At 34.2% G+C, this 22,885-nt stretch overlaps 1 protein-coding gene and 1 non-coding gene across 2 annotated transcripts in view; both read right to left on the reverse strand.

The window, feature by feature from the left end:
• Positions 1 to 22,885, reverse strand: part of LOC149423605 (phospholipid-transporting ATPase VD) — a 199,384-nt gene that overhangs the window by 124,399 nt on the left and 52,100 nt on the right. The gene's annotated exons all lie outside the window — the stretch shown is intronic.
• On the reverse strand, positions 13,069 to 13,217 carry LOC149423606 (U12 minor spliceosomal RNA). Its single transcript, XR_016302248.1, has one exon. It is a non-coding gene; the product is annotated as a U12 minor spliceosomal RNA (small nuclear RNA).

Below are 22,885 nucleotides of genomic sequence, written 5' to 3' on the forward strand. Positions count from 1 at the left end.
TATTCATATATTTTTTTGTACTCTGTTAGAATCCAACTATTTATATGTAAAAAGCGTGATCCATTTACTACACTGTGAAGTACTATGATAATGCGGGATATTAATTTAGTAGCACAGATTTAAATTAATAAATTATACACCTTGTTCCACGCTCTTACCGCACGAAAAATGAGTAAGGCTGATTATTAAAATCTTGTTAAAAACGTGATAGCAATCCATTTCCTGATAAAATATGAGTCCAAACGGAATATATCGAAACCTGTGTTCGTGCAGGTGTTCTTTTCCTGATAAATATAATGACGAAATGCGACAATATTGGTATTTTTGCCGTCCTCGTAACACATTCGCGTTTTACTGATACTTTTTTAGGATATCTGTCAATTCTTTCGTTGAAGGCCTGCAGTCCCATTTTAACAGATATACGAATAATTTGACAATATTTTTAATAAATTAACAATATTTTGTATCAGTAAGTTTTCTCCGAGCGCGGAACTTTGGGGTTTTTCTTTAATGATAATCTAAGAAAAAAATCCTAATAAAGTTTTATGAACAAAGCAATTCTAATTATATAAAAAATGTCTAGTGCAAACCTTGCTTTACTTTCGCGAGTCGAAATGCACGTTTTCGGATAACTTCTGAGAGACTTTAGGTACAAGCCTAGTTAGTAACAGCGGTTATTCATTCGGAAACGTGTTCCAATTATCGTTTAAAAGTTAAACAAATAAAAATAAAATTAGTCCAAAATCAAAGCAATTTATTTTCAACAGAACAATAGAACAACTGACCGAGGCGCGGAGAAATAATAATAATATAAAGGTGTGTTCGTAGGAACGCTTTGTAAATAAACTAAACAAAAAAAATACATTCATACAAAAATACATAAAATACATTCATCATACGAAAGTAATTGGATCACAAACAGACCGCACGTCAAATTTCGCTCTTCTGAAATCACCTTAATTAAACTATACAATACACAGTTATCCAAGCAATTCACCGGTAAACGTGTCCCTAAAAACCAATAAAGTGAATTTTCTACTTTAGTGAACTACAAAAATTCGGTTTTACTCTCATTTTAAGTGTTTTAATATTTTGTGTTGTGACAGAAGTGTTGTTGCCTAAAACAAAAAATCATCATTATCGGATTCACCAATAACAAGAGTGAGCAAGTTAATATTACTCTTAGTTGTCGAGTAGCTGTAACCGGTTCGTGGTCTAGTGGTTAGAACGCTCGAATAGCTAGCAGTCTATATTGCATTCGCCCAGACATCCGAAGGACCCCGGAACGATCCCAACTGCCGCCAAAGATTTTTATTTTTATATTATTTATTTTTCCTTGTGCACAACTGAAATTAATAACAAGAAAGAGAACGGGATACCATTACTCAGACGCAAGACAAAAATAAATCGAACTACAATGAATTGTGAAGCCTGCTTGAACATTATCTCCAAAAATGACCATGCACTTACGTGCGCCATCTGCAACATTGCCTTTCATAATAACTGCCTAAATATCTCTGATAGCAGCTTTAAAAAAATGGCATCTAAAAATAAACAAACATGGAAATGCCCAAAATGTAAAAGCCGGCCGAGCTCACCTGCTCCGTCGGCCTCAACATTAGGTTCAGAAGCCGATATATTATTTGATCGCCTCACTAAACATTTTGACAACAAAATAAGTGAAATGAAAAAACTGTTTGAGGTAGAAATCAGCGATCTTAAGAAAAGCACTAACTTTATTTGCAACCAGTATGATGACCTGATCACACGCTTTAAAGATTTGGAGGAGGGCCTCAAAGGTATAAAATTATTAAAAGAAGAGAATGAAAAAAAAAACACAAGAATCTCATCCCTGGAAAGCCGTCTTGCAGATCTAGAGCAAGTGAAGCTCTCCGACAGCTTGGAAATGGCGGGCGTGGAATTGCGGCCGGGAGAACAAGCCTCGGAAGCAGTACTTCGAGTAGCCAACTCACTGGGACTGCCCTTGCAACCACAAGATATACGCATGGTGACCAGGACTCAAGATCGAAGACAAAACACCCCAGACAAACTCCACATCACCTTCTATAATCAAAATACAAGGGAATCTATGCTCTCAAAAAAAAATGCGGCCAAAACCATAGACTCAAATTCTCCCATTTTCATCAGCGAGGTGCTCTCACCGTACTTTAAGGAACTTCTGTGGAAAACTAAGCAGACGGCTAAAGAAACCCACTACCAATACGTGTGGTTTAAATCAAATAAATTGCTTGTCCGCAAAGCAACTGGCGATAAAATCTTCCAAATAAAACACGAAAATGACCTAAAAAAATGGGGAAACAAACTTAGACGACTTATCCACCTAAAGTAAATTAAATACATTGCTAATAATTTAATATGGCCGAATTACTAAATACTATCCACTCAACTAGCACTCACTCACATTATTCAACCAATAATACAAAACTATGCGATTCAATATTTAGCACCCCAGGCACCCTTACTCTATTAAACCAAAACATAAGATCCCTTAACAAAAACTACGACGAACTAGACATACTCTTGTCTTCCTTTAAAATAGACTTCAATATTATTATACTAACAGAATGCTGGATCCCAACCTCTTTTACTGTAAAACACAAAAATAACTACTCCTCATATTTCACAACAAAATACCAAAATGATGGAGTTGTCGTTTACATAAAAGATAATCTTAACGTATCTGTCTCAGAATTCACCCTAGAAAACTCAAATTGTTTACAAATAATCGCTGACCCAGATACGTGCATACTCGCTATTTACAGATCACCTTCATCACACAACATTACGCCCTTTCTAACAGCTCTCGACACTCATATAAAAAAAATTACCCACTTCAAAAACATCATCGTAACTGGTGACCTCAACATAAATATACTTCCACAAGGCCATCCCCAGAATATCGAATACCAACTGATGCTCCTGGAACATGGCATAATAAGCGCCATCAACACTCCAACCAGAGTTACCAGAGACTCGGAATCATGCTTAGACCACATAATGATCAAATCCAAAAACAAATTCTGTAGCGTAGTATTTGAATCCACAATCACAGACCACTACACAACAATGATAGGACTGACCACACAGACATTGAACCCAACAATTCAAAACAATATCACAAAATTTGAAACTGACTACGTGAACCTAAAAAAATGCCTAGAAAAACAAACGTGGGAACACCTTAAAAAAATTAACAACACTGAAGAAGCCTGGAATTACTTAATAACATACCTACAAACCCTCATCACTCAAAACACCACAAAAACATTCAAATCTTTCACGCACCGCAAAATAAGACTAAAAAAATGGATTACTCAAAGCATAATAAATTGCATTAAAAAACGGGATAAACTACACAAACAAGTCACACGCAACCCAAATGATACTTTTCTGAACTCTTTCTATAAAAGGTACAGAAATACTTGTTCTCTAATTATACGAAAAGCCAAAGAATTATATTACAGAAACAAACTGATTACTGCTAACTTTGACCCGAAAAGCGTTTGGTCTATTCTGAGGGAAAGTACAAATACACAAAAAAACAAAGATGATGAAATAAAAAAAATACTTATCAACGACGAAGAAGTCGACTTCCACAAAAATCCTACACTTATCCTTAATTACATAAACAGACATTACACAAATATCGGAGCAAGCCTAGCCGAAAATATAAAACAAAAGTCGTCTAGTAACGATAATCAAGAACCTCAAAAAATTCCGACTCAGTGCAAACACAAAAATAGTGTCAGTCTTTTCAAATTACATAGAGTAACTCTGGAAGACACCAAAAAATTAATACATTCCCTAAAGAATAACACAACATCAGGTCCTGACGGAATAGACTCTAAAACAATAATAACACTAAGCGAACAACTACTTACTCCACTAACATACGTTATTAATCTTAGCCTGAAAGAAGGAATTTTTCCGAGCATCCTAAAAAAGGGTCTGGTTATTCCTATTCATAAATCAGGACCTAAAAATAATGTAAACAACTTCAGACCCATTACACTATTAAACACGTTGTCAAAAATTCTTGAAAAAGCAATAAAAGAACAGCTGCAACATTATCTGGAAAACATGCAAATACTCTCAGTTAACCAACACGGCTTTAGAAAAAATAGGAATACAGAAAACGCAATTGCCACTGTAACCGAGTTTATTACACATAATTTAGATGCCAAAAAAAAAGGTAATTTCAATCTATTTGGACTTATCTAAAGCCTTCGATACAATTTCGCACAAACAACTTTTCAAGAAGCTAAAAAACATTGGCATTAATGGAGTAGAATTGGAATTAATGAAAAGTTTCATGTCTGACAGAACACAACAAGTCAAAATTGACAACAAGACAAGTGAACCACTTTTAATCACGTACGGAGTCCCACAGGGGAGTGTACTTGGCCCACTAATATTCCTCATATACATTAACGAATTATGTGACATTGAAATTGATGGTAAAATCGTGACCTTCGCTGACGATACAGTTCTTCTGTGTCAAGCAGCCACATGGAAAGATTTATTCACAACAGCTGAAAAAAGTTTGTCAATTGTCATAAAATGGCTAAACAGAAATACTCTTACCGTTAACACAGTCAAAACAAAATACATCATACATAGTATAACACAAAGAGGTCAACCTCCTTCTAACTTGAACTTGTTTTTGCATGACTGTAAACAAACATCATCCTATTGCCTATGCGAACACATCGAAAGGGTAAAACAAATAAAATACCTAGGAGTTATTATTGATACACACTTACAATGGACTGAACACATTAATTTTATCACTAATAAACTAAAACGAGTCTTGCACCTAATAAAATCCATCAAAAACATTTTTCCACTAACAATACTCAGATCAATATATTTTGCACTGTGTCAATCCATTGCCACTTATGGAATATTAGCTTGGGGAAGCGCTACAAACATAACAATTGACCCAATTCAAAAAGTTCAGAAGGCAATAATAAAACTCATACTGCAAGTACCATTCTACACAGACTCAAACAAAATTTTCAAAACTCTAGACGTCATGTCAATAAGACAACTTTACGCCAAAACTGCTCTCCTACATCTCATCCATAATAATCTTCATATTACAAATCAACCAAAAGCCATAATAAAAACCAGGTCATCAACAAATAAAACACTGAACATTCCGATAACACACACCACACACGGACAAAGACACTTTCAATACTACGCAACCAAACTTTTTAACAGTATGCCCATTACTTTGAAACAACTAATGACTACAAATACATCTACAAACTTTCTCAAAAAACATATCGTAGCCTGGATAAAAAATCAAGATATTCACTTTATTCAAAAGATTATAATTCCAAACCAAACATAACCAAAATATGATAAATAAAATTAAATATTATACACGTTCTTTAAGAATTATCCAAAAATTACATACACGCACATATATATGTGTGTTTTCATGTTTCAATATGTCTGTGAAAAAAAAAAAATAATAATAACTTTCTACCACAACACATAAATACCTGTCACACTTAATCACAAACACGTAAACACCTCAGCACAGGTTCTCCTAGTGAGGTGTTCACGTAACATACAATATCAACCACACACAGTTTTACCTACATCAACCTATGTTCTTTATTTTTTATACCTATTTTTCTGTACTACAATATAAACCACTGTAAAAAATTGTAAAATGTGTATTCAAGAATAGACATAAATAAATAAATAAATAAATCATTCATTGAAATAGTAGATGTGTTCAACTGCACGGAATTTAGTTAAAAGAAGGCTATATTAACATGTATCTCATAAATAAACATTATTAGTAGATATGTTCGACTACACGGAATTTAGTTACAAGAAGGTAATCGGTAAATAATTAATCTCATAAGTACTAATGTTAACTTTTATTATTCTTTTAGGACCAGTTGTTCCACAGAATTTGAACAATTCATCAAATTTCAAAGTTGAATTTCAAATTCTGTGAAGGTTCTATTCAAGGTACGTCAATATTTCAGTATAATAACATTCCACTACATTTTGTAATAAGTTTGTAAAAGCCGGGTCGGGAGTATAATAAAAAAAACTACGTTTTTATTTGGGAACTAATGGAAAAAAATTCCAACATTTTTTCAAAGAATAAACCCCCCCCCTCAAAGTTTCATGGTATGAGTGTGGAACATGGTATAGTATAAAAGATATTTATCTGAAACTATTACATGTACCTACGCTTTCTCAAATTATCCTCTCCTTGTAATACGTATATAGATCCCTTTTTCTTACTTTCTTATTCAAGGATTCGGATAACTCATTTGGACGTATTTTCCACTGATAGGCATTGAGGTACAATAAAATTGTATACAGCCTGACATGCTGACAGGCAATAAATTAACCGAAGTCTATCGAAATTAATTTAAATTTTCGTCTTTGTGGATAAACACTTTCTTATAACAACTTTGCTAAAGAAATATAAAGCGCCATTATTTGCAATTTTCACTTTCCACTTGTTGAATATTGGCCCGATGATTTATTTAGGCAATGACCAAATCGGAAGTAATAAAGAAGACTTTCTTTATTAGATTTTCAAGAAAATACGCTCGACATAATAAGCAAGAGAAACATCACTTTCGCTACTAACAAGAGCAATCATCGCCTGAATTCAAATGTATGATTAGAATCGAATGATCGACGAATCAATGTTCCGCTTATAAAATCGAACATGTAAAAGGCGTAAGAAAAATAATGCATATTTTCATAGCGTTTTTAGTTGTGTAGATTTGACATTTTTTATTTTAATGCTTTAGTAGATAACACCATAGGATTTGAAACAATAGAAAAACGTATGTTCAAGAGGTTGTGAGAATTTTCCACACCCCTCATATTCTTAACATTTAAACTTGTCCACGCTCAACACAATAATTTCCGAGTATATTATCATTTAATAACGACGCTGCTTTTCAAAAATGACTTGACGACGTCTTCATCACGAAACCACAGGATTTCTTTAGGCATGAACACGAAAACTTCCAGAATATTGATAATCAATCGTATACTTTAAAAATGCGTATCACTGATTTACCAACAGGATGTGATTAAAACAAAAGCTTTGTGAAATTATATTATTGATATTGAAATACTAACACAATATTGATATCGATTTGCATTTTCAAAACAGGTCCAGTGAGTTGTACGCTTCAAAGTCACGGTTGTTTTAACTGCAGCACCGATTCACATCAATAATAATAATAATTGATCTTGAAGGTCCTTGAGACAAATGCGTCTTTCAACGATTGACTCAATTGATCCATTGCAATTTTCAACACGCGCGACACAGCTTTCAAAACACACTGACTATTGAAAGTCGAGATGACATGTTTATGTGAAAATGTAACGTTGTTAATGTTCACAGCATTGGTACTGTAAATAAGGAGTTAATAAATACTTTCTTAAAGACGCATAGATTAAAATCGTGGATCACTAAAATTGGCCAGTATGAAAAATATTAAAATTTTGATAGGCGATGCACTACGTCGTGTAATAATTGAATCTAGCCGCCATCACGTAGATGGCGATAAGGCTTAAATTCCCGCGTAACACCATATACAGCTGTTTTGATTTAGGCAAGAAAAAAATATGGCCAAAAAGTGCCTTTTATTTTATTTTGTGGATGTTCAGGCATAAATATTTGAATGTTTTCCGATAATTTTATAAATAACTTAATTTGCCACATTAAACAATAAAACCATAACCGAAAATGGGTTCGTAAGTAAGAAATTTTGAACTTTAAAGCAGTTTTCATAGGCCTTATAAATTATTTTTTTCTGGGCTTAAGGCCAAGGCTTTCAAAGGCCAAGATGTATATACTCGCGGTATTTACATAAAGCATCTGAAACATTAGGCTAGGCGACCAAATTTTCAAACCAAAAACACATGATTTTGCATTACTACATAGTGCATCGTCTTCATTCGAAATGTTTAGTTTTGGAGCAAATTAAATAGAGAAAATTGTGATCTTTTCGCTAAGAACCTAAATGCTAAATGGTACAGTAATAAAATAAAATATTATTATTTGATTAACATTATTAATATACCTACTTGTTATTGTATTATGTTTAAAGTTTTAATAAAATCTTGAAATATTATGTTTCACTTCTTTACAAGAATATTACATTGCTATACCGCATTGACATTACAACTTGCTCGATGTTGTATTTTAATAATTAATTTTTTTAGTTTATTTCACGCACAGGCAGTGGGTTCTCTTAACTTAACTTTTTAAAACATTTTTTCACTTCTAAAATTGTGTAAAAAATATAGGAAAAAATAAAGGTAAAAAAAATATCATACAGTAATAGTTGTCGTCGGAACGAATAAATTAACATATTATTATAGTACCATGTTTGTTTATTTCATAATGAGTTATTTACCTTCGGTAAAATCAACATACCCGTCGTAACTACAATATGAAACAAAAAAACAAAGTTCCAGGAAAACTAGTTAAATATTTATTCGACAAGAAGACTCCCTCTTTAATGTAGTTTTAAATTATTCAAAGGCCGAAGCTTGGCCGAAACATTATAATGTTGATATAAATCATATTTACGAATCGGTCAAATTATTAAAGTTTTAATATTTGTATTGCTTTTATACTTCATCCATTGTTGGTTTAATCAATTCATGCACAAATAAAATACTCAATATGATGTTGACACTAATTTAAATTATTATTTAGTAAAAATTTTGTTTTTATGTTTTTTAATCAGTAATTTGGTTAATGTATTATAGAGAGAATTTCCTCAAAAGACTATATTAAAAGAAAAAAGAGAAAAAGTTCTTCAAAGATTATAGAATCTCAGAATGGTCTAAAGTAGATTAACAAATAGATTTCTAACAACCAAAAGCAAAGTGTTAAGGAAAATATCAAAATAAATACATAGTTATATTTGAGCCCTTTTGGTCGTCAGTGCTTATTTGAGTATTTTTGAACATCCGGAACATTCTGGAATGTTACGGAATGTTCGGGAATAGTCTGGAACGTTCGGTAACATCCCAGATCATAATGAACTAAAAACGGGATTACAGGCCGTTTCCTGATAAACTTTTAATAAATTCGTAATCGTGACAATACATTGGCATCTCTATATAGTATAAAACGGTTCCATGATAACTCAACACAGTGACAATTCAATACACTTTTAAAAAGTGATATAAAGTCATTAGAGACGATGAAAAAAAATTAAACCTAACCTAACCTACTTAACCCAGTTAATAAAGTTTTTGTTTCATCACTTTCCATGACTTTATATAACTTTTTAAAGATGTGATCACCGGTCACCGTATAAAACAAAGTCACTATCCGCGTCTGTCTGTTCATGCGCTTACTTCTTCCAACTATGCAACGGAATTTGATAGGGTTTTACACAATCGCTATCATTTATAGAATTTCTTCCGGAAGGTTTATACATATATAAACCTTCCGGTATATATACAGGGTGTATCGGCATGTACCCGACAAACTTTAACCAGCTATTCCTTAGCATATTTGGAGTAAAAAATCTTATGTGCACATTGCTGTCCGGTAACGTTTTTTTTTAAATAAAAAATATTATTCATATTTTCACCACATGTCACCACTGTTTTATCCTTTGTCAAAGTTTGAAAACTCATCTGGCAATATTTTATTCGAATTCCGTTGAATAATGTACGTGTGTACCTATATTGGCGCGCTTTTAAAATCACAACGAAATGGCACGGCACCATTCGTCTCATTTTTAACTATTATTATTTAGTGTGTGCGAAAGAGCGAAGACGCTTTTCGACATACTCGCTTATAACAGCTGTTGAACACGAAAAACAATGCCATGACAGTGATAGAGTGTGGAAATTTTTATTTTTTTTGTTTTTAATTGAAAAAAAAATGCTACCGGACAGCAAAGTGCCCATAACATTTTTTACTCCAAATGTGCTAAGGAATAGCTGGTTAAAGTTTGTCGGGTTAGTGCCGATACACCCTGTATATGCATGGATATTATATTTATTGAAAGTAGAGAAAAGTCGAGCAACGCCCGGTGCACGTCTGCTATATAAATAGATAATATTAATATACTACCAAAATATAATATTTATTTTTTGCTCCGTGGATGGCACGGTGAGTAACGAAAAAATAATAACAAAGCGATTAAAATAATATGGTAATTGTGTTATAAATAATATTAATCGTTTATCTACGTGGTTATACTGAGTATTCGTTAACCGAAGGATGATTAATTCACAAATTCCCTATTGACAGTGTAAATAGAAATACCGATAACCTACGGATAGAGTAATTATTGGACAGTAAGTGATGGACCGGAAAATTAATGTTGGCACTTCGACACATCAATAATAATTAATTACATGTAATATTCCATATCCAAGACACGTAATTATGTAGGGAAAACATGGACATGTAAGCATAAAACTGAGTAATAAGATTTGTGTAAAATACAATAGTGTACATAATAGAGGTGAGGCGTATTTATCGTACCCAGTAAAACAGTTTGTATTTGTGACAAATCTCCAAAATATTCACGAGTATTTTATACCGGGACTAAATATTTTTAATAGGTACTTTTGATGGGCATTCCTGATGGGTATTTTTTTATGATAGGAAAAATGATTTTTTTGTGGGGAATTTAGTTTCACAGAAATTTTCTAACAACAACCCCCCGCCCCCGTGGATTTCAAATAATTAATGGGGGAATCAAGCTTACGTAGAAAATTTGTGGGCAGAATTTATGTGAGTGCAGTTTAGAAATTACTTATTCTGAATCAATCTTCAGGTCGGTATTAAATAGTTTTGAGTATTTTGTCACCGGTATTTCTTTGTACCCAGTAACGAAAAGTACTCATAGGACCCACCTCTAGTACATGATAGAGGTGAAGCGTATTTACTAGAACAGATGTTTGGAACAGATATTTCAAAGAGACTTTCGTACTTAGTATTTGTTCTTAAGTATTACGCGTCTTGCGAGTCTTGCGCGTCTTGCGAGTATTGCACGTCTTGCGAGTCTTGCGAGTATTGTACGTCTTGCGAGTATTGCACGTCTTGCGAGTATTGGACGTCTTGCGAGTCTTGCGAGTATTGCACGTCTTGCGAGTATTGGACGTCTTGCGCGTCTCGCGTCTCGCGTATTCATACCGAGGGCGGGGCATATGTATAGGCATCTCGTTACTCGCTTACATAAGAAGAGTGTTTCCCTAATCTTTGAATATTAGGGAAACACTCTTCTTATGTAGGTGAGTAAGCGAGAAAGGATATGATACTGAATTTAGAAGATCGCGATCAGCGCGATCTCGACTGGTATTGTCAATAAATTCCGACAGTATGCGTCCACCAGTTAAAAAAGGTTTTAGCAAGAGTACAAAAGCATCGCCGGAGACGAGGTCCGGCCGGGCGCTTCCTACCTAGTGCACATAATTAGTGCACGGCTAATGTATTATTTCTCGCTTTCGAAAATTGGAATCTATCTTGTGCGAACTGTGAACGAAAGTGGCGCCATCTAGAAATAAAATAATAGGGCTTTATAAAAAAATATTTTCACTGTGTTCTTTGTTGGCATTTAAAATATTCGTTGTTGAGATGCACCACCATAATAAAGCTTGGCTTGTGTATGTGGGGGTGTAATATTATGTTCGTTATTTTTACTATGAGTATTCTGTTTATATTTTCAGTGTATTTTTATGGTGGTATTTAAAATGTTTATTGTTATTTTTAATACTTTCTGATAATGTATTAAAAAAAATTCACTCCAAGATATTTATAGTTGAATTGCACTGTTTTTTTAATTACTTTTTCGAGTTGTGAGAGTTGATGTTTACCTGGGTTTTCTATTATTAAGGTGCAGTTTTATTTAGACTATTTTCTTTGTAAATTTGTAAAATTACGTGATATAAAAATAGTGCATTTAGTTTTCTGACTTTAAATTCTTTGAACAGAAGTTCTGATGAATATGTACCTATATGATTTAAGTGGAATTATTTTTTTGAATCTATGATGTATCTTAGTTTCCTCACTCTGTCTTTGAGTACGTTAATGTGTGTGGACGATTTTATGCATTAATTTGTCTACTGTAATGTATAGGTATTTTATTTCGGTTTGGCTTTCTATCACTAAACACGAGATATTGCAGTTATGTTGTTGTGTATTTGCTTAGAGTTGATTATAATTTATTTTTCTTTAGTGTTCCTTGTTTTTTTATGCAGAATTGCATATAATAATTTTTTTTAAAACATAGTGTTAAGTAGTAAATTTATGTCAAACCACTTCTTTAGCTCATTGATATATCTGTGTTGGCCATGTTGTTTACTTCCGTCTATGTTTAGCTTTTATTAGTAGCACTGTGTCGTCCTTTTGTTTCACCTTAATTACTATAAAAGGCAATCTGCTCTGCATCTGGGAAATTTAAATTTTAACATTCTAATTTTCATTTAAATAAAATGAAAATTCGCTTTCGTTGTATGGGATGACAGACATTTAATAATTTAACTTCTCGGGGCCTCTTATTTAGGTAGCAAGTTTTCCGTGCTAAGACTCATTTATCAAATTAATTAGGTTAGGTAAGATGAGAATCTCCGAAACCGGTTCGTTCAGACAGTAATAAATAAAGTTTTAAAAATTTATTTTATTTTGCTTCATTGAAATTGAAATCCCATGATGGATTTGAAATGAAAATTTTTTTGGGGGAATTACTTTTTTAGAAATTCTCTAACAACCCCCCCCCCCCTCATATAATGAGTTATAAGTGAAATACTAGGGAACAGGTATTTGGACTAGGTATTTATTCATACTTGTACCAATTGTTCCGAGTATCAAGAAGAGCTAGTACGACTCACCTCTAGTACATGAAACAACTGAAAAAAATAATACTTAAGAAATAAAATCACAATTTTTTTTACTTGCTTTTTCGCAAATAAGTTGATGATTTCGGTTTCCAGAAATTTTTAGGACAACAGAATAAAAGAGAACACAACAAATGCTTCGCTTTTCACTTTATTTTTCTTTCAAAGCCAAGTGAGGCAGATCGCTTCACCCGAATCATCTGCAAAAGTAGGCGGATAACTCAGGGGACGACCTGTACCTCTTCAAAAATAGGAGCGCTTAAGAAAGCATAGCCAGGCGTCACCGAGGCTTAATATTTTCCTTACTCATTAGTTTAAGGCACACTTTTGATAATGGTATCAGCCTATATACAGGCAGCGCACCTCGCTCCGTGAGGCGAGCTCTAAGAGCGGTTACGCCATCTCTACTCCGAAATAACAAACACTAAACTCAGTACAAGGAATTTTAAAATAATATAATGCATATACGGTGTCCTGAAACTCGTAGTGAAAGCGGGAAACTGGTGAATCCTCATCATATAGAGAAACCAAAAAAACTTTTTTTTTCGATCTTATCATTTTGATTAATTTTTTAAAGTTACGCGTTGTAGATTCACCAGTTTCCCGCTTGCCCTACGAGTTTACACACACCATGTATAATATTGCGTTGTCATTTTTGTGGATTATGATCGGTGAACCGTCCTTATCTTCGAAATAAAAAGAGACTCTTTAAAAGATGTGTCATTTTATAAAAATCAAATATTTTATCTGTTTTCATTGAGACTTTATTTTAAAAGCTATTTTTGGAAAATCACTGGTTTTATGGATGGTTTTAGTTTCAAAACTAAAGTCCTAGTCCTAGTCCTAAAAACTAGTTGGTGATAGATAGAAATAAAGAAGTACAACATACAATTGGGCATTAGTATAATTCACGCAGAAAATACGTACGATCATTACTGTAAGGTTACCCATACAACGCGATAAAAAGTATATACAATAATTTCAGCCGGGTATAAATAAATATAGCTGATCGTTATCGAGAACGCAAATAACCAGCAGAATGTCGATCACAGATATATTTTTTCAAAGTTTATGCCTAGTTCATAAGGCGAACGAGTTAGTGGGAATTAGTGGAACTTCGGCTTTTTTCTGGCCAATCATTGCGTTACTCAACAGATACTCAGCACAAGAAATCTGATAACAATGATTCGTTCACAACAATCTGATTCTTCACCCATCAACCCGATCAGGATAAATATTAGGAGTTCACGATATGGATAATTTAATAATTACGAAAAAAATTATATTCATTTTGCATACAGTTATAATTTAAAATCTTGTATTATTTTGTAATAAATATAACAAAATTTCAGTGCACTACAAGAATCAGCTCGTTGTGAATGAATCATTGTTATCAGATTTCTTGAAATACTCAGCAAAAGATCGGGATAGAAATAATAAAATTTCAGTGCAATACAAGAATCAGCTTGCTGTGAACGAATCATGATTATCAGATTTCTTGTGCTGAGTATTTTTTGAAAAAAAAAGACTCCTTATCTGAATAAGGCCTTACTCAATTTACTTTGCATACTCGTAAATCTCTCCTCATTAACAGTCATAAAAAAATATAGTATTTATTTTTAGGAATTGAACTTAGTAACTTCCAGGGATTTAAATAGTTTTATCTATTTAAATATAGAAACCAATCTATTTAACTCCGGCGGTTATCGAATGGATATAAATTAAACAGGAGAACAGAAAATGGTCAGGCGATCAACAGCCAGTAGTGACGCACTAAACTAAACAAGGCCACTACATTCTCCGTATGACCGTGAAATGGGCAGCCATTGCAAACGCATATTATTAGCACAATAAAAACTGGCTAATAATAGTTCGATATAAAATAATTACCATTAGTAACATTGCCAAATTATATATCTACTTATAATTTTTATCTCTCGAAAAAAGAAATATAATACCAACTCGGCAGCGGCACGTAGATTTTGAAACGTGGATGAGCTCACTTATAAGAATGTAAGGAAAGGTCAAAAGAATGACGCAAAAGAAGTTATATGTTACGGACATAAGAAAAACTCGAAGATAAATTGAATTAAAAAAGCGTGATGACTAAAATTCTAAAAATGATACCGAAAAAACTGGTACCGCCATTTTAAACGATGTTAGAGAGCATTTTATAAAACATCTACACGTGAAAGAAGCTATGAGGATTAGCAAGAATCAATATTGTGTCGACTTTGTCATATTTTCCCCACGCAAAAAACTTTGACACGTTTGAAGACTGAAAATCTGCACAGGTTTTATATTTTTCTTGTAGCCTAAAATAGATACTCGTAGAACAACTATCAGTGAATAATTTGCTAATAACATTATTGCCTGATTAAATAATTATTATACAATATCTATACCAGACGTTGTGCTTTGGTGGATACGAAACTGACATTATTCGCAGAATTCTGAGGATTCTTGCAGAGTTAGGTATATCATATACCACCCGGGGATATTTCGATAGAACTTTGGCTATACGGCAGTATATTCACTCTGCATACAGTACCCGGGAGGAAGTTCAATAGAAATATCATTTGAGGATCAAGTGTCTGCGGGATCAACCGGCAGAGGAATCAAGTGTCTGGAGGATTAACTGTCGGGGGATTAAGCGCCACAGAATAGACAAATATAAAGAAAACAGATGTAGATGCTGTGCGAAGAAAGACTGGACCTTCAACGTAGCGAGGCTGCCGAGATAATGAGTCACTCACCCGACCACAAAAAGGGGGATAAAGTGATGAAAATGACTGCGTTATTATCTAAACGAATGAAGTGCTTAGTATGTGTCAAGAATCCCATGGGTGGAAGCGAAACAATGCAGCGACCATGTCCCTAGGTCGTTGTCTCATTCATTAACAACAATACGAAACAGAAATCACGACGATCCAATCGCGGTTCATGCGGGTGCTTTGTTAATTATTAATGTTAACGTCCGACTGATATAATGTGTCGTGTCACCTTACTACGCTCACTTTCCAAAACCTTCGCTGTCTGTCTACAGTTCTACACATTACACATCACACACACTTGTAGACTACATACTACCTATGGCGGGTACACCACCGACTAACATCATTAAAGTGTAACACAACTAAATGTATGATAGCGGCTGAAGTTTTAATGTCAGCGGCGTGCTTTTGTATTAACTTGATTGGTAGTAGCCCATTCTAAAAAAACGTACATGTATTACGTTCCGTTTGCAATATAACTACGTGAAAAGACGTAACTCGATTGGAGACTGGACATTAAAGATTTTTGGAAAAATGAACCGGAACTACAAAAGAAAAAACATAGTCGTAGGAGACTGCATCGTTTCTCATTTCCCCGGGAGCCACTGCACAATATACTACACAGTCTACACACTGTTTGAGATTGGTAAACATTGAATCTTGGATCTCATCGTACATCGATTCTCATTTCCCAGGGGAGTCACTGCACAATATACTACACAGTCTACACACTGTTTGAGATTGGTAAACATTGAATCTTGGATCTCATCGTACATCGATTCTCATTTCCCAGGGGAGTCACTGCACAATATACTACACAGTCTACACACTGTTTGAGATTGGTAAACATTGAATCTTGGATCTCATCGTACATCGATTCTCATTTCCCAGGGGAGTCACTGCACAATATACTACACAGTCTACATACACACTGTTTGAGATTGGTAAACATTGAATCTTGGATCTCATCGTACATCGATTCTCATTTCCCATGGGAGTCACTGCACAATATACTACACAGTCGTCTACACACGGTTTGAGATTGGTAAACATTGAATCTTGGATCTCATCGTACGGATTGCACGTGACTGGGATGACTATTAATTAACCAATGGTGTTGAACATCACTATAATTCGACATATTTCAAATATTGTATTTTTATTGATGGAGATTTCTTTTGCCTACTGAGAGTAACTAAATAATGCTCAGTACACAATTAACTAACCAACTACCATCGTGCCGTTTCCCGCAGGGTCGGCAACTCGGTATTGGCAAACACTATTTGCTTCATTCACATTCATATAGCATCCCACGCATACCCTTCTGTTATTCTGACTCTTCATGAAATTACATTACGCTTATATCAGTCTTGCATTCTTTGTAGATCTCCACATTTTTTGCACGATCGTACATGGTTTTACCACACCTTACATTAGGAGTATGTAGGCAAAGGCGGTAAGGCACCCCACTGGCGTCCGTAGCTAAATATATGGACTGTAGACGGTGTTGTAAACGTGGCTAAGTGTGGCACACTTGTTGCTAGTTAATTGCACGCGGTAAGACGGGAACAAGAATGAAAGGCTATTGTTTCAGACAGAATACGCGAGCGGTGATGATATCGAGATAACACAACTCTATTGTGCTTGCGCGTATAAATAACTTCATTTTCATTTCGTTTGCAACACCGGGAAGTACAGTTGGGATGCTATTCAGTTGATTGAACTGTGCGTAATGACCGGGATACGTACAGAATCCCAAGACAACCTGTCAAAATGAGAGATGTTTGATGGGTATACTCAATTCTTGAACGTTTTTAAATTAAATACTTATTCCAATTAAATACTGAAACAAGTATGTACTCTAAATCAGATCGCAGAGGGAAAATTTTATTCTGCTTTCCTTAAACGTTATTACATGTTTCATAATCAATTTGCACTTGTTGATCCCCTTTTTGCAGTACCTACGTGTGCAGACTTATGACATGATCCTGGTTTCGATACTAGGTGCGGCCGTATGCGGCACAGATACGTTTTCACGTGTTCGCAAGACGACTGTTGTGACGTCCGCACACGGGGCACGGTCGCTCGCAACCAACTGCTGTGACGTCTGCGTTCAATGGGTTAATAAAAGACAACGTAATCAAATCAGATTTTTGGCACTTTCATGCAATACAAGGACCGCAGAAAAAACAAATTATTCGTACGGTGAGTTTTAAACGAGTTGTTGACGTTACGTGCCTCTCTCTTGGACTAATATACTATAGCAGGTCGGGCATATCCAGATATGTTGACATTACTTTTGAATCCCATCCCCATTACCATAACTCGCCCACGGTGACCGGGTATGTCATCAAAATGACAATTCAACACACCTCCAAAAAGTGATATAAAGTCATGAAAAGTGAAAACAAAAATTAGGTTAAATAGGTTACATAAGTAACTATTAAACCTAGTTTTTGTTTCATCACTTTTACTGACTCTATATCACTTTTTAAAGGTGTGTTGAATTTTCATTTTGATGAAATATCGGGGAACTCTCGCCCATACCTTCTCCTCCAATGATTTCCTTATTTATTGGTAAGGATCCAATTACACAAAGCTTTTAAGTAGTTAGGATCTACGAATAAGAGATAAATTGTTGAACGTTCACAAGTTCGGAACAAAAGATACCTATCGCAGTCGTGATTTTCTTTCAGTCCTTAATTGACAGCACAATTCTTGGAAAATTAACGATAAAAATAAAAATGACAGAATGATAAGAAAATCGTTTTTCCAGACAGGTCTTCATAATAATGCATAATTTTATTATTGACCTGTCACCGAGAAAAATTGAATAAGTCAATCAATTAAAATGCAGTGTTTATTAAAACTGCATAAATAATGCAACAGCTCGATGAATCACCAATGAAACAGCACAGCTTTGCATAACTGTACTCAGTAATACTAAAGCATTATTAAAAAAACCCACCTAGTCCATTTGCAAAGGTTGAATCTTGACATTAAGTAGGTGAGCCATTGAAAGCAGTTTGAGGCATTCTCGATAGTTCGATTACTCCAATTGTGAGCCTAACGCTGCCTCAGGATTATTAACTGTATCGGCTCTGGAATTGGTGCGAGTGTGATTCTTGAAAACTATAATATGTAAAAATATTCTATTTGAATGCATTTATAATGTATTTGATTGAATAATTTATTTTTATTATACGCCCGTGAAGGCTTTTACAAAAATGTGATATTATACACAAAATGTACTTTTTAAATGACTTTTACAAATATGGGATATACATCATAATTTAGTGGAAGAGTAATCGCGAAGTAAAATTTGCTATTAAAATTAAATTTATCTATTTATTTTATTTTATTGATACTTGTGGTTTTTTGTGATATTTCACCCTCCATGCTAAGGATGACCCTGTGTTATGGCGGGTGAATTTTACATTTTGCGGACATAGAATCATTACTATAATATACATTACTATAATATAAAATAGAAAAATAATAAAAATGATGTATAGCTAGTTTATATAGAACCCATGTAGAAGAATAGTATTACTATCCTTAGTTATTATTATTATAGAGGTATGTTATTATAGCCTTCTTGTAACTATATTCCTTATTAATTATTATTATTGAGGCATGTTCTTATAGCCTTCTTGTAACTATATTCCGTGCATTCTGTGCATTCCAACATATTTACAATTTCGGCGAAAGTACTGCATGCAATCTAGGTACAAGCGAGTATCTAAATGACTCGGTCCTGATTAATGTTATTTTTGACAAGAATTTTCGATCGAGTAGTTCTAGTCGGTATGTTGAAGATGATTAGGTTCAGTAAATCAGGGCTGTCTATAATTCCATCAGTCAGAAACAAGTGGTCTATCTGGGAGTTTTATTATTTCATCAAGTGGTTGTAATTTATAGTTTATATAGTTAATGTATCTAATTTGCACGTCAAGGCGATGCGATGCACTACCGAGTAATGCAAAATCATGTGTTTTTAGTTTGAAATTTTTTTTGATGCTTTAATTAAATACTGCGAGTAGAACACATCTTGGTCTTTGAAATGATCGAGTGTTTTTTTGATAAGTCTTTTTTCAGCCCAGAAAAAAGTATTGTATAAGGGCTATAAAAACTGCTTTAAAGTTCAAAATCTCCTACTTACGAACCCAATTTCGGTTATGGTTTTTTGGTATAACGTGGCAAATTAAGTTCTTTATAAAATGATCGTAAAACATTTAAATATTTGTGCCTGAACGTCGGCAAAATAAAATAAAAGCGACTTTATAGTAATGTTTTTTTTCTTGCTTAAATCAAAACAGGGGGATTGTGTTAAGCGGGAGTTTAAACCTTATCGCCGTCTAGAGAAGGGGTGTTATTGTTAGCGGCACCATTCAAAATGTTACACTACGTAGTGCATCGCCTTAACAATTCAAAAATAGAAAAAATAGTGGTTGGCGTTATTATTTTATTTTTAATTTTGTTAAATAAAAAAAAGTACCTAAGGTAGAACAAAACCAATTAAATATGTTTTTTTCCTCGTTTAGTGGTCTACTTGCGGTTTTCGATAGATGTGATAATAAATTTGATGGACTATGTCTGCTAGGACAAGGCATAGTTTTATACTGACTTAGTGGTGATTAGTTGATTATTTTAACTGCCCTTATAATTTTGGCTATGAAGTTGACTGAAGAGGGAGATAATTCCTTCTGGCTTATACTATACTGACATGGTCCAATGTCCTGGGGCGTAGATTGACAAGAAATTGAAGCCACTATAAAAAGTGTTTTGATTAATAACAATAGCAGCCAACAGGATATTTGGGTCAACATAAATAATAACAATGTTATGTCTGCAGCAACTTTCATTGCTGATTTTTATCAAATAATCGACTACAGTGAAACCTCTATCTATTGGTTTTAAAGGGACCTATCGAAATAAACGATGAATGCGGGGAAACAATGAATGCGGGATTAAGAGGACAAAACACAAGGAGATACGATCCAGTAAAGTTACCGTCCTCCCAATCTGCATAACCGTTGGTAGATTAAAATTATAAGAAGAAAATAAGTTTTAGATGTAAATAAATGTATTTATTTTAAAAAATACAAAGCTAAACAGAACCAATTTTTTTTTTAAATTTATTGCATTGTAAATACATAATCTTTCATCGACATTTGTTTTTTTACTGTTTTATTTCCGCAAGTCAACAGTATATTTTCAGCTTTGCAAATGATATTTTTTTCGGCATCAGATATTGAGTGTGCGTAGTAGAAAGTTTTCAATCTTTCAAAGAGGGTGCATGCTTCTGAAAATGAAGGTACAGGCAGCGGCTCCTCTTCATCAATATCGACCTCTTCTGTTGTCTCCGTCAATCTTGCGTCACACAAGCTTTCGATAGTTTCTATCCCACAAGTTAGAATATTGTCGTCGAAAGTAACAAAATTGTTAAAATTTGTCAAAATTGGTACCAAGAGATAAGAATTTTCTCCAGTTCGCTAAACTTTGATTCTTTACTGGTTTTTCTAGTTTTCGAAGATTTTCCGCACTTTTGAATTTGCTCCCGAATTTCGTTTTTTTTCAAGAAAATAGAATTTAACGTGGATGCCGCGATTCCTAAACGCTTGGCTATATCGACGCGTTTTTCAGCGGGGTTTTTTTCGTACGTAAGAGAACGTACTTTTTTCATCAAACGGCTCATTTCGAAGATAGTTTAAAAGCTCAAAAGGATAACTGCAAACACTCCACTAAGTTCGGGTATCTAGCGACAACTGACGACAACTAGCGACTGATGGCGGTGACAAACTGTTATTCTTTCTCTTTCTCTCTCAAAAGTTTCGCGCATCGTAACGAGTACCGTCTGGCGCCGTTTAAACATAGACAAAATATATCAAATACGCGACGTAATTCCTACGATGAATGCGGGAAAATGGTGGACATAGAAACGATCGATGCAATCTATTTTTGTATGAAATGATTTCGGACTAGAAGAAATAAATGATACATCCGGGAAAACGATTATTCGAGGAACGATAGATAGAGGTTTCACTGTATATATAAAAAATAACCTTGCTAAATATTTGAATGTAGCATGTGTAGAATTAGAAATCAATTACCAACATAAGATAAACAACAACTAAAATATAAGGCTTTGAAGAAATTAATTACATTTTGTGTAAATGTACTAAATATACAATGCAGATCTACTTAATCTTGAATGGTTTATTTACAATTCATGGTTTGTGGAAAAAAAAGACATTGTTTAAATATTATAGGTGGCTTGTCTAATATCTAAATATGCTCATTACCAATCAGCACTCGGGGACCTTGTGAAAATAATTGTTGGCTTTTATTTTCCCACTGCTGAATATGGGGAGCTTCAAGGTTCAGATTTAGTCCTTACTTTAAAGTTCGAATAGAAAAGGGTTCGTCGTTCCGGGGACAAGGCAGATCAAGTATTAGGGTTAATTAATGTGCTACTTACACTGCTATTAGTGTGGGGGTTTTCAAGCAAAACCTCTTTCAAAACCTCGGATCATTTCTCTCTTTAAATTTCGAGTCGAAAAAGGTTCGATATTACGGGGACAAGGCATATCAGGTATTAGGTTTAATTAGTGTGGTGCAAAAGATATACGACCAGAAAAGACGTAGACTACGGCATTAATAGAGCGAGATATGGTTTTTCAGCGCACAGTACTGTCTTCTGTGACGGTTGTAGTGCGGTTCAGTTGTAATCATATACGAATTACACCTAATTACATACAATACAAGTTAAGTCTTCATAACATCCATGTTCCTGTTCACACAACTGTTGGGTGTACCTATGTAGCTAGAACTATATTGTAACGGTGTGAGTGCACAAACCTTCGGTCCAAGAATCCAACGGGATTTATGAAATGCTGTCACGCGTCCGCGCTTTAGTCCGCGTGAAAATCCTACAAATTGGACATCTCCGGGTCCATACGTCTGATTATGACACGCGATAAGAAGCGCGAATTAATATACGGAGAATGTTGTGTTTCGAGCGCAAACATCGTTAAGGCCGAAAACAAATAAATTATTATAACAGATGGCTCGACTAGCAACCTGCTTACCTGACAGCCAGAGGTGCACAAACAGAACCAGTATCTACGTCAAATAAAACACAAATAAGCCAAAACCCAACTAGGTATATTGAGAACATTAAAACGTTCAGGGTTAAATATTACATTTTGCAATTG

This window comes from Hesperophylax consimilis, chromosome 5 (genome assembly GCF_061612785.1).
Source record: "Hesperophylax consimilis isolate HC1 chromosome 5, BYU_Hcon_1.0, whole genome shotgun sequence".
Taxonomy (NCBI): domain Eukaryota; kingdom Metazoa; phylum Arthropoda; class Insecta; order Trichoptera; family Limnephilidae; genus Hesperophylax; species Hesperophylax consimilis.